The sequence below is a fragment of the Nothobranchius furzeri genome, chromosome 2, assembly GCF_043380555.1.
Source record: "Nothobranchius furzeri strain GRZ-AD chromosome 2, NfurGRZ-RIMD1, whole genome shotgun sequence".
In the NCBI taxonomy this organism is placed as follows: domain Eukaryota; kingdom Metazoa; phylum Chordata; class Actinopteri; order Cyprinodontiformes; family Nothobranchiidae; genus Nothobranchius; species Nothobranchius furzeri.
In genome coordinates, this window is record NC_091742.1 from 98,236,563 (window position 1) to 98,250,037 (window position 13,475).

At 49.3% G+C, this 13,475-nt stretch overlaps 2 protein-coding genes across 2 annotated transcripts in view; one reads left to right on the plus strand and one right to left on the minus strand.

Moving 5' to 3' along the window:
• The window catches only part of LOC129162178 (oocyte zinc finger protein XlCOF6), an 849,318-nt gene that overhangs the window by 74,961 nt on the left and 760,882 nt on the right, over positions 1 to 13,475 (plus strand). The window lies entirely within an intron of this gene.
• The window catches only part of LOC107373377 (gastrula zinc finger protein XlCGF57.1), a 147,227-nt gene that overhangs the window by 26,256 nt on the left and 107,496 nt on the right, over positions 1 to 13,475 (minus strand). The gene's annotated exons all lie outside the window — the stretch shown is intronic.

Below are 13,475 nucleotides of genomic sequence, written 5' to 3' on the forward strand. Positions count from 1 at the left end.
TCTTCCTTAAAACTGATAGATATTATCACTCACCAGTCTTAAGGACACACACTCATATTAACACACCCATTAACAGATTCCCAAACGTAACTTCTGCTGTTTCTTCATGAACACTGCCAGCTTAACTGAATATTACTCAAACATCCACGCCCTCATGTGGCCAGACAAAGAACTGCACCTAAGTCTAACTTTCAGAACACAGGTAATGAGCACAGTCGCCTCCTGAAGCCTGATTCATGCTTCTCCGTCTGCGTCAGTGCAGAGACACGCAACGTCCTTGCGGGCCTGCTGGAGAGCTCCGCAAGGACGGACGGAGTCGAGCTCTCTTTTCTAAACATCCGTCAGTCGAGACGGACAACGCAAGCTTGTGATTGGTCAGGACGCAGCTGTCGTCTACACTGCCGCCATTGCGCCCTCAAAAACATAAAGAGAGCCGAGGATAACTAGCGGCAGACACGGAGAAGCTTGAAGAATACCTCGCGAAAAAACTCTAAAATATGAACGTTTAATTCCCCCGTTACTGGAGGAGTGAGAAGATGCGCAGCAAGCGTTTAATTTGTGGACGGAAATGACAGGAAACGTGGGTTTAGAGGTGGCGAGCGCATGAAGACGTGGAGGAGAATGAGAGACTAATTTGTCTGTGTTAAAAAGTCTCATATACAAAAAACACAATATAAACACACTGTCTTGGACCGATACATGACAGGATACCACAGAACAGCGCTACGCCCTCTGTTGTCCTACCGGGGAATTGCTTTGCAACGCTCTCCAGGAGACGGAGAAGTATGAGAGCGAAACACTGCCGTCAATCCGTGCGTGTCTGTCCCTTGCGGAGCTGACGGAGAAGCATGAACCAGGCTTGAGCCCCGTTAGCTTAGCCCTGAGCTAATTTTCTGCTTTTGTAATTCCAGCTCTTAATTAACACGTCACACTGTTGCGAACGGTTTCATCATACCCACCTCCAAAAGGTTCCTGAGCACTGCGACCACAATCTGAAAAGGTTCCTATGGTAGGGATAGTTCTGGGAACTAAAATCTAGGAGGATGGTTCTAGGAACTTAGTTCCTAGAACTATGCAGTCGGAAAGCGCCTATTGACTCCTCCACACAGCATAGATGTAGAAGAGTAGACGCTGCACCAACCGCTGCTGCCTGTGTTTTGCCGCATTTGCGGGTTCTACTTTGTATAAACTTTATGGTTAACAGGATGTTTTAGCCAGGCTTTAGTTCCAGAAAAGCTCTGTGGAGATCTGGAGCTAGAACGGCGAAAGAACGCGTTCGTAAACCCGTTCACACACGCCAGGACGAACTCACTCACTTTTACATTCATCAGGCAAAATACGAGCGAGTTCAGTTCACGTTCACAAAAAAATGAATGAATTCACGAACTATCGTTCAATGAATGCGTTCGGGCACAGCATCGGTAATACAATACATTGTTTTTCACAAACAGTGAAATGGGTTCTGCACACCTGTACACAGGAAGAGTAGAACCTAAAAATAATATATACCATAATTTCCGGACTGTAGAGCGCACCTCAATATAAGCCACACCTTCTAAGGTTTTTAAAAAACATAGAACTGTACTTATATAAGCCGCACCAGGCTAAAAGCCGCAGATATCTACCGGATATCTACTGAATTGAAAACGTAGTTTAACTGAACGTAACTGAACTGATCAGTATCAAACATAACAGAAGTTATTGATTAGTTTATTCATCATTCTCCTGCGCACTGAAACCACTGAAGTCATCTTCTTCAGTGTCGGAGTTGAACAGCCTCAGAAGAGCTTCGTCACATACCTTTTCTGTGGCGATGTCAGTGTCGCTGTCCGTGTTGCTGTCATCATCCCGGGTGAAGCTGGCTTGAATGAGTTCTTCCCGCTGCCGTCTCCAGCGCAGAACCATGGATTCATTCATGCCAAGCTTACTTACTGTTTCCGTCCTTCACTGCCAGATCGATGGCCTTCAACTTAAATGCGGCATCATATGAACTCATACGTGTAGTTACCATGATGAGGGGGTATGGATCATGCCGGCTGCTTGCATGTGCTAAATTAAAATGAGCACTTTCTTCGATTTCCACTTTTGACTTCCACCTGTTTCACTTTCTGCTAAAGCGCCCCCTGCAGGTGAAGGAAAATCTTCAGTAAAGCCGCACCTCATTATAAGCCGCATGGTTCAAAGCGTGGGAAAAAAGTAGCAGCTTATAGTCTGGAAAATACGGTACTCTCTTCTAAACTAAACTCTGGTGTGGAAAATTAAAGAATCCATTTAACTACAAAACAAGTGGCCACAACAATATTTAACCGACAAAATCATAGGAGTTGTTCTGTCAGATAGCTATTAGCAGCATTAGCTTATTTTTGCTAATACTAGCAGGCTACTGTTGGGGTTATTAGGAGCGAACAATTAGTAAGCTTCAACTTACTTTTGGATTCTTCAATAAATTCTGTAAATATGTAAATATTTACTGATTTATTAATTAATTAAGATATTCTTAGATATACGGGGCACCATTCCCCTTTAACCGGGGAAAAATTGAATCCAAAACTCTTATCAGTCTTTCTTGAAGTTCGTAGAATCCTTGGAGCAGAGACTTCTCTTCGACACAACAAAGCTACTGGAGACGAAAATCTGAATTTTATAACGTTTAATTAACAATTTGTCAAATGAATAAACAGTGGCATAAATGAATAATAACCATGTGATATAATAAAAGGATGTATATTCAAAATAATGTTCAAGGTGTTTGTGTGGTGTGTGTGAGTGAGTGTGTGTGTGTGTGTGTGAGATGAATGGGTCTTTGTTTCCCCAGAGTAGGTGGGGGGAGTGAGCTGTGAGTGTGTGTGGGGCTCTTCCCCTCCCCTCGCATTCAACAGGAGACCTGGATGTGTAAAGTTTTCTACTTTCCCGAACACTTAGTGGCTTAGAATCACAGTAAAACTTAACTCAAACACTTCAAAAGTTAACAAACAACAAAAGGGTCACTTGTAAATTATTTAATCTAAAAGGAGTCGGCAGCCTGGCCAGAGCTGACGACTAAAGATATTAGCGATGATCAATAAGCAGTTTATTCTTTCAAAATGACCCGGCGGACGTGTTTTGGGAGCGAAAGAGGAAAACACGAAGCTACTTTTTAAGCAATAGCGCGGTTTTATTGCTTATTCTGGACTATAGAGGAAATGGGAGAAGAAAAGGAGAAAAAAAATGAGTTTTCTGATCACCAGATGAGCAGCAAGGCGTCCCCGCTGTTATGATTTGACGGTTCTCCGTTTTTCTCCGCAGTTTTCAGCGTCATCCGTCGGTTTGATGCTTTCTCCGTTGTTTGGCTCCACGTGTGTTTCTCCACGGGCTGGACACAAAGAGAACGAAGTTTCTTTTGTGCTGAGTTTGACAACTTACAGCGTCTCTGAGAGCTGAATGGAGCTCCGCTCGTTCCCAGTCAGGTCCCGATGGAGTTAAGAGTGGTTTCCAGCGGTTGCGTGGCTCAACTTGGGCACTTAGAGCTTCCGCGTGCTCAAGTTGTCGGAGCGTTCGACAAGCGTGTCCTTACCGCCAGGTATCCTGGGCAAAAGAACGAGGTTTCTTTGTCTCTGCTGAAGATTTATGGTCTTAGTTCGCGGGAAAAGCTCCACGGCTTCCCGCACATGCGCAGAACGTGTTTCTGGTACTAGGCGGTGACATCATCACAATGCTTCCGTGTGCAAAGCATCATGGGAAATGAAGTTTCTTGGCGCTGATGTGATTATTTGCTTTTCAGAGCAATTTAAGCACAGTCATTTTGGAGAAAATCACTGCATAGTAATTTCCTCATGAGGTCAGACCCTCAACATTCCCCCTTTTGGTTTCGGGGATCGCGCCCAAAGCTCGATCGTCGGAAGCACAGATGGGTTTGTTCCTCATGAACGTAGGTCGACTTGATTGTCGGAAGCACAGGTGGGTTTGTCCCTTAGGACGTTGGTCTCCTTGGACGCCTTTGTTCTTTGTCTTGGATCCTGGCGCCTTTGGTCTTTGATCCTGGTCAGGCACAAAGAGGATAGGAAACGGGATAGTCCCCAACGCGCATAACGAGAAGAAGCCACTCACGCAGGTGGTACGCAATGATGATGTCGTCCATGCGAGAGGTAGTAGTGTAGAAGGAGGAAGGTCGGTGGGCGGTTAACTCCACGAGGGAACACAAAGGCATCTCACCGCCGGCCATACAGTTCAGTTTATGGAGCACGCGGTGATGTACGAGGTCCATAGTTCGCAAACGCGCATTGACCTATGTGGTCCCAAGATTCCCCCCTTTTTGGTCCAAAGGGCGGATCAGGACAGTCTTTGGGCTAAAACAAGGACCATGAAACTAAGAGGTACTACAATGTGCTGGTGTGTCAGACAGAGTCATTGACAGACTGAGCTGGGCCGGCACATAACCACTAGTCAATATGTGACCAAGTAAGAAACAAAAATACAGAAAACCCCCAAAAAAAAACATGTAACATATAACATCCAAGAAAATTCATAGCAACCTTGAGGTCTCATAAAATACATTCTTAGGTCATACATTCAGTGTGTAGCTTATAAAGAATGTGACATACTGCAACACTCAGATAAATATGTGAGGTAGACTAAAATGAGAACTACTCTTAGGTTTACAGAATAACAAAGAAAATGTTGCTCACCCCCTTTAGACAGGTGTGGTACATTCGCGCTTGGAGTCTCCCCGAACACGGTCACGAGGCACACCATAGGTGAGCAAGTGCATCTTATCTTGGAGTTTATTAACACGCCTGTAGGCGGAATAAGCTATCACGGCCGTGATGAGCCATTCCATCCCCAGGGCGACCAATGTGCAGATTAAAGTCGTATAATCTGTGTCAATGTAGCGTCTTGGGCGTCAAAGTAAGTTCACGCGGGTTTTGTGTGAACTTAACAAATTTGGTTCCTTCAATCAGTAATTGTTGGTCAATTTCTAAATCGAAGGCAAAGTTATAACCCTGGAAAGCGTCCATGATCTCAATCTCTGAGTCATGCTGTTCGAGGTTGAGGTGATGGAGTGTCAGGTTTCTAGTTCAAAGTGGAAATGCCTACCGTCCTTTCAAATACCAATGTTCAGCATCGACCTACCTATAGATGTGAGGTGTCACAATTATGGGAACGTTTAACAGGAAACCGAGTTCTAATTTTTTTCAACGTGAATGGGCATTGCACTACTTAGGCTGTACGCTAGGTGGATTTGTGAAAGGTGCACAGTAGAGGGGTAGCAGCTGTCAAGCTATCTTTGAGCAGGTCCAGTGGTACCAAGTACGGGGAAATACGACTTTCAACCAAGCTGTCCAGCGTGGAACTTACTTCCCTGAGCAGGTCCTACATCAAATCTCTCACCACTCGTGTGTACACAATATCCTGAGGTATGGTTTCAGACAAAGTCTTGATTGCACGTAGAGATCCATTAATCAGAGCCTAGTGTAGGTACCAGAGTACCCTGTAAGGTTTTAGTAGGTACATCCTGTTAGCAGTCTAGGAAGGAGTTTCTCTTGGTTAGTGAAAGTGACGGCGGGGGGGGGGGGGGGGGGGGGGGCTGGGGGGCTGGTTCTTTGTCGGTTAGTACATGTTAGTGGGTTAAACGTGCACTTTCCCCCCTTTTCCATTTCCATGCATAGAACTATGTCGAGACTACGTCTACCTCCTGCGGGGAGTCTGGTCTCTGTACCCGCGGGGATGGTTTGACGTAGGGTTTGATTTGGTTTGCATGCACCCATTTGTAGACAGGCTCCTGTCTCGCTTTGGTGATGCGTAACCTGTATGCAACTGGAGAGAGTTTTGCCACGATCTCAAATGGTCCTGACCAGCAGGGCAGGAACTTCTTAGCTTTGCGTGCCGGTTGGGCGAACCGAAAGTAGAATACTTTGTCACCCACCTCGTATTCGTGGCTGGTTGTCTTTTGGTCGTAGTAGGCTTTAGCGCCTTCTACGTTGGTCTCCAGTTTCTTCTGAGCGTGCGCGAACGTAGCTCTGAGGTGTGTTTTCAAGTCTGCCACATACTGATGGGCGGTATAGGCAGTGGCAACACTGACATCCTCTGGGTGATACAGGAGGTGCAGTGGTAGAGTCATCAGTCTGCCGGTCATCATCTCAAAGGGCGTAACCCCAGTGGATCGCTGTGGAGTGGACCGTATGGCCATCAGGACCAGAGGGAGCTTGACGTCCCAGTCCTTCCCAGTGGAGCAGACGTACTTTTTGAGCATGGAGACGACCGTGCGGTTCATCCGTTCGACCTGTCCGGATGACTGTGGGTGATAGGGAAGGTGGAATCTCACTTCCACTCCCAGAAGTTCAAACAGGGACGTCATTACACTGGATGTGAAATGAGTTCCTCGGTCAGAGTCAATGCAGAGTGGAAGTCCCCATCGACTGAAAACGTGGTTAATCAGCAGTACAGCGGTTGTGACGGCTGTATCGTTTGGCGCTGGAAGGCACTCAACCCACTTTGTGAAACTGCAAGTTACAGTTAGCATATATTTGTTTCCTCTTGCCGATTTGGGAACCGGTCCAACCGAGTCGATCTGCAGGTGGGACCAAGGGAAGGTTATTCCCCTGCGTTGCAGTGGTGCTCTAGCAAGCGGCTGGGAGGGTTGAAACTGGGCACAGATGAGGCAGCCATGGACATAGCTGTGTACGTCCTTGGACATCGACGGCCAATATGCTACTTCTGTCAGTGACGCGAGGGTAGCTTTTGCTTCGCGGTGACCTCCAACCGGAGTGTCGTGGGCGTAGGCAAGCATCACTCCTCTGTGGTCGAGTGGAACAACCCAGCGAGGCGGGCGGTGATCATCACGCATGTAAACTAACAAATCGTTTTGTAGTTTCAGGTGCGTGAGTTGACGATGCAGGTTTACCAAATCTCTGCTTGCGCCCATAGGTGGTGACGGTTGTTCAGGCATCGGGCCCTTTTGGAGAAGCTCGCGGATGAGCTTCAGGTCAGGATCTTGTTCCTGCATGGTGACTAGGTCCGCGTCATGTGGTTGTCTGCCTAGAAACACGGGTACCTCAACGGTCCGAGGTTCGTCTGCCTGTTTAGCATGGCGACGAGTAATCGCGCAGACCTCGTGAACGGCCTTGGGTGGAAGCCACTCGTCTTTGAATTCCCAACAGGTTCCCTGGTCAGCACCGAGCTTAGCAAGGCGGTCAGCTTCGTCATTACCATCTTTCTCCGGACCTATGGTCCTGGAGTAACCTTTGACCTTTTTCCAGTAGACCATTATGCCTTTCTCGGTGGTGAGCAGATCACACGCTAGGAATAGCTCCGAGTGTTTCACGTCTCTGTTCCTGGCATTTTTCATGTTGTTCTCCTTCCACATGGGGAAGTGAGAGATGAAGCTGTGTCTAGCGTAGTTTGAATCAGAGCAAAGGACGATTTGAGTGATGTCCAAGGCTGCCGCCTGCTGGAGGGTTATCAACACTGCAGCAATTTCGGCGTACTGACTAGACTTTTGGCCCAACCGGTAGTGATTTGGTTGCTTAGTGTCACAGTCCACCCAAACGACTCCAACCCCGGCACGGAGCTGGCCTTCGTGAAGGTAGGCGCATCCGTCAGTGTAAACTTTCGGAAGCCCTTGGCAAACATTCTCATCAAAGTAGCGATGATAGGATGCGGTTGGGTAGACTGCGGCAGGTGTGTCCAGGGGGCCCATGACGGAGTCAGAGTCACCGTGCTGGCAGCCTGCTAGCCCTTGTCCTAGCGCTAGCTTGGTGTTCTGACCATACTTGACCTCAATGTTGTATCCTTGGAGCACCATCATCCACGTCGCAATGCGGCTGTTTGACACTCTTCCTTCGCGCAGTCGCTGGCTGTTTAGGAAGGTGACAGGCTGATGACACGTTTCAATGATCACTTTCTGTCCACCGATGTAACTACGAAAGTGTTCGACGGCCCAGACTGTAGAGAGGAGAGCTCTCTCGCAGTCTGAGAACTGGAGTTCCACCTTGCTCAGAGGCTTGCTGGCGTATGCCACAACACTCATGTCCTGATCGTGTTTCTGCTTCAAAGCAGCGCTCAGGCAGTGAGAGGAGAAAGTAGCCTCTATGTAGAACTCTTTATCCTTGTCTGGGTAAGCCAGACAGGGTGCGGACGCCAACTTCTGTTTTAGGAACTGGAAGGAGAGTTCTTGGGGTCTGTCCCACACGAAAGGTGTGTTGTTCCGAAGCAGCTCAGTGAGGGGCCTCGCTGTTTCAGCGTACTCCTCAATGAACTGCCTGGAGTAGTTGCAGACTCCGAGGAAGCTCCTGAGTTCAGTCAGATTAGCTGGGGCTTTGATGTCCTGAATGGCTCTAATGCGTCCCGCTTGGGGCTCGACTCCATTAGGGCCAACCAGCAGTCCAACATACTCCACTTTGGTTCGACACCACTGTCCCTTGAGAATCGCCAATTTAGCTCCGGCGTCAGCGAGCTGTTGCAGCACATGACGGAGCTCAACCAGGTGCTTCTCGAAGGTTCGACTCCTCATCAAGATGTCATCGACATATATGAGGTTCCCTCTGGAAGCAGCATCTGACATGGCTTTGTGGAGGAAGATGTTGAACTCTGCAGGTGAGTTAGAGTAGCCAAAGGGGCAGCGGTTCCAAGTATATTGGCGATTTCCAAAGGAGAAAGCCAGTTTATACTGGTCCGCCGGCTCAACCTTCATGGTCCAGAAGCCGTTGGCTACGTCAACCATAGAGAAGAAACGAGCATCTCTGACTCTGGCTAGCTCCTGATCTAAATGGATCATAGGCCACCTGGAGAGAGGTACTTGTTTGTTCAGTGCACGATAGTCTATGGTGAGACGCCATTTCCCAGTCGGTTTCAGAACCGGCCAGATGGGAGAGTTGTAAGTGGAGTTACACTCTCTGATGATGTTTTTCTCCTTCAGCTGATCGAGGATCTCCTGGATCGACTCATAAGCAGCGAGGGGAATCTTGTACTGACGTACAAAAGTAGGAGGGGCATTCGGGTTCGTCGGAATGCGAACCGTGTGCAGGTTTGTGAGTCCACAGTCCAGGGAGTCCCTGGATAAGATGGACTGAAACTCATAGAACAGGCTTCTAAGCGCTGCTCTCTGCTCCTCTGACTCCAGCGCATCCGCTTTGTCAAGCTGCTGGCTGACTTCGGCCTCGAAGCCGTCATAAGGTTCAGAGGAGGAGGGTCTCTGGTGTTCCGGGCTTTCAACCGGTGACTCAGAGGGTTGAGTATTTATTGCAAAAACCGTTAGATACTGACCGCCGTCAGTATCTAAGGTTGCACTGCAAATGGGTTCCTCAGGAAGGGCTTCATGCTGCTTGATGGTAATCATTTGTGAAGGGAAAGTACTGAATGTGTCTACACCAACCTGTCTGTCGTTCAAGAACAACGGAAGTTGCCCGATCACGGGGACTGAAAGTTCGAAGTCATGGAATGAGCTATCTATCAGCATGCCCAAGGGCTTTCCTGCCGGCATGTGGATAGGACTCCGGGTCGGATTTTCGACCAACAAGTAGGCAGAACGATTGTTCAGCTCCAAGAGTGGCGCGCCACAGACGGCTAAGTTGAGCTCCAAGAAGTGTGGTGATGGCTCGAAGAAGGCCTGTGTGCCTGGCAGCTTCTGATGCTTCATCAGAGTCAGACGAACAGGCACTCCTTTGACCAGTGGGGGCAGAACCGTGCTGGCCTCAACCACTGCACGGCAGGCCTGTGGAATGGTCTGTCCGGACAGCAAGTGTTCAGGGCCTTCTGAGCGAGGCTCAGAGGATGGTGTGGCCCGGGCCCAAAGGACTTGATTGCAAGTGTCCAGCTGGGCACCGAGTCGAACCAGCAGATCTGCTCCAATGAGTGCAGGTGGATCAAGCTGTGGTATGATGCTGAATGTATGTGTGAGCTGTCTTGCTCCAAGTTGGATAGTCAGAGAGCAGACCTCTGGCGCTTTCAGGAGCCTCTGCGGCCAAGTAGGTGACAAGAGCCGATGGCTACGTGTCACACTGACCAGAAGGGGGTCCTTCTGACGCAGGTGTTCAAACGTCTGCTGGCTGATGGCTGACTTTTCTGACCAAAGAGCAAGGAGAGCATCTGAGATGTGGGTGCAGTTGATGGTAAGACCACCAACTATGTGTGGTGCATATGGCTGCAGGCTGACGTTCTTCAGCGAGCAGAGAAAAGATGAATGTGTGCAGAGCGGAGTTCCAGGAGCGGTTTCGTGCCTTTGCAGGCGGTCCTCGTCTGTGGGAGCCGTAGGGAGGGGCATGACCTTGGAACAAGGGTTTTGCGGCTCACTTATGCTGACTTCAAGAATGGAGGATGGTCGGCTGCTATCCGGGTTCCAGGGCTTAGGTGTGTCCACCTGGGCCCACAGTTGACCCTTCTGGCAGTCGATGAGGGGAGCTAGACGTTCAAGCAGGTCCTGACCAATGAGAAGTGGTTCAGTGTCTAGCTGGCAGACATAAAACGGGTGAACCAGAGTCATGTCTTGGAAGGTGATATCCAGCCACGCCCGGTGAGTGATACACTCCCGGGTCTGGGTGTAGCTGGTGATTTTCAGGTCACAGGGCTCTACCTGGACTGGTTTCCCGAGTGACCGCATGGTGTCAGACACGCGATGGAACAGTGTGGAGCACATCAGGGTGATTTCTGAGCCGGTATCCAGCAGAGCATCAACCTGTATGCACCCACCTACGTTGGTGCTACAGTACAAACGGCGAGCATGATCATGGTTTGTTAAGTCACCAAGGAACTTCAGAAATTTAGTATCAGGTTTCTCTGGGGGGTAGATTTCAGGAGACTCCTGTGATCTACCAGTAGTGTTCCCCCAGCTGATCAGGTAGGTCCTGGCCACGCTGGGAGGTTGAGCCACGCCTAGTCATGCGGACGTTGGCTCTGGGTCTGGCTTCTTAGAAGAAGACTTTGGTGCAGGGGTCTCATCTGCAGATCTCAGCTGTTCCTTCTGTTTAGCTAGGAACTGCTGAAACATCTCCTGGAGGTCGGCTTTGGTCAAGTACTCACCTGCGGACTTGCGTTCGGGACTTACCTGTTGGCGGCGCTCCTTAAACCTTCCACTGTTCCGACCTGCCTGCCGTTGGTTTTGGTTGGGCCACTTCCTGTCTGATTGTCCAGACCTAGGCGGCCAATCAGCACCCCCCTTCCCCTGTCGAGGAGATTGGGACTGCTCTTGCAGTTTAGCAGGTCTAGGTTTAGCAGATTTTGGCTTAGTGGGTGGAGCTTCTGTGCCTTCGAGCTCCAAACGCGGCTCGGCGTCGGGAGCTAGGTGCATGACGCGGTGATGTGCGTCAGGCTTTTGGGGCTTCCCGCCGGCTTCCCAAGCCTGTTGAGCGTATCTCCTAATCTCCTGAGTTGTCAGTTTTTTCATCCGACAATACATTGAGACTTCGGAGCGAACACACTCGTGCAGGTTGTGAATGAAAAGGGATCTGAAGGCAGGGGCTTCCTCGAGCCCAGGGCCGTTTCGACCTTGGAAATAAGCACTTTTGAGTCGGCGATAATACTCTCTGGGGGGTTCGTTCCTCCCGTGTTTGATGGAGAAGGCCCCCATTGTAGCTGACGCAGAGTCTGCATACGTGGCGTATTCATCTCTCAACGCTCGGCAGAGCGAGGAGTACCGATCTCGAATGTCAGGTGGTAGAGTTTCCATGAAACCATGCACCGTTCTAGATGTAGTTTTCCAAATTAGCTTGAGCTTTTCCCTTGAAGAAGGTGCTGGAAGATCAAGCAGACAACGTTCTATCTCCCTGAGATAATCGTCAACGTTGGATTCATTGGTGTTAGGATCAAAGCGTTCTATGTCTTTAGCTAGCGATTCAATTTGACGTACACGGAGCCCTGACTCACGGTACGGCGCATCATCCTCTGACTCTGACCCACGGTCTGTCTCAGAGGGCGCTGGATATCGCTGGTGTGCTCTGGGCTCCCAATGTTGACTCCTGGGGCCCAAATCGGGGTCCGGCATGTTGTGGCGGGCTGCTGGCACGTCACGTGGGTGTCTTGGGAGGTCCTCCTCCCGGGGCACGTCTGCGTAGTGCAGCCTGCGTCTTTCAACTGGGGCTTCTGCGTAATACACTTTGTCCGGATACGGACTGGCGTATGATGCTTTGTCCTGCAGCTGGTTACCGGCATGCCGAATACCGGAGTAGCTAGGATGGGTGGATGGTTGAGGTGCAGCTTGGGGTGCATAACCCCAATCGGCACCTTGCACCCTTTGTGGACTGGGGGAGCGGTCTAAATAGAGGTGCCGCTCAGCTGGTCGACTTCTCACTGATTGAGAAGGCCGTGAAGATGAGGGTGGTGGTCCAACCTGGGATTCGAGGGCGAACTGCCCTCGGCCCCTAGGTGGTCCTGAATGCCCTATAGTGTGTGTAGGGAACGGGGCCGAAGGTTGGGACAGATAAGCTTCATCTCTCCCTTGCGGCGTGCGTCCGTCTAGAGAGTCCTGGTGTTTCCCCCCTTCCCACTGTCTGTTGTCATCAGCAGAAGGGGGCGGGGTCTTCTCCCCATCTTCCCCAGAATCGGTGCTGGTGTTGTCTTCCTCGATCAGCCTTCCATTTCGCTGTTTTTCAGCTAGCATACTCTGGAGGTTCATGATCTTCTGACCACGTTGGAGTTCTCTCTGATAGAGGATCAGGGCTAACTTAGCTAAGTGAACCTGGATTGGTTTTGTACCATCCGGGTTTTCTATTTGATCGATTACAGCGTCAAGCTGTTCTTCAGTGAAATCCCTAGAAGGGTAGTCGGGTTCTCGAGCAACCGCGACCAGTTTGGACAATATTTGTCCAGAAAGTAGGCCAGGTTCATAGTCGTGGGCCGCAGCGCCACCTGGTTGCTGGGAGTTGGTCAGTTCACTACTCTGTCCCTCCATTTTTAACAACCGAACCAAAATGGCCTAGTAGAGCTTCTGCAGATAGCTCAAGCTGCACCTTTTGGGCAGCAACTGCTAGCTTTGTAGCAGAAAACACTAAATTAACCTTTGTGCGCACAGGTTTTAGCGTTTTAAGATTGCACGGAATGCCGTGACTAACGCCTAAAATACTTTTCCTTTCAGTATTTTAGCAAAAGCTGGTGCGTTGCCGTAGCAACGTCTTACAACACTTGCAGTGTTAAATGTGCTAGTAATTCCTTTCAGAATATTAGCAAACAGGGTGTTATCAGTCTTTGAGTGAAGGTTTCAGTTAGTTACAATAGCCACTGTGAGTTAAAGTTGCTAAATTAGCAGTTAATTTTATCCTAAAAGGGTTAGTCAGGATTACTTACACACTGCACCTTTAATGAAGAACTGAATTTTAACCTAAAAGGTTAACCAGAATTAATTACACGTTGCACCTTTAAGGAAAAACTGAATTTTAACCTAAAAGTCAACCAGAATTAATTTACACGTTGCACCTTTAAAGAAGCACTGAGTTACTGGTGAGAGTTCGATGCAGCTTCCTGCTCAGCGAAATCAGCACCACTCTGTTGCTGGTTCAAGGCTGAACAAC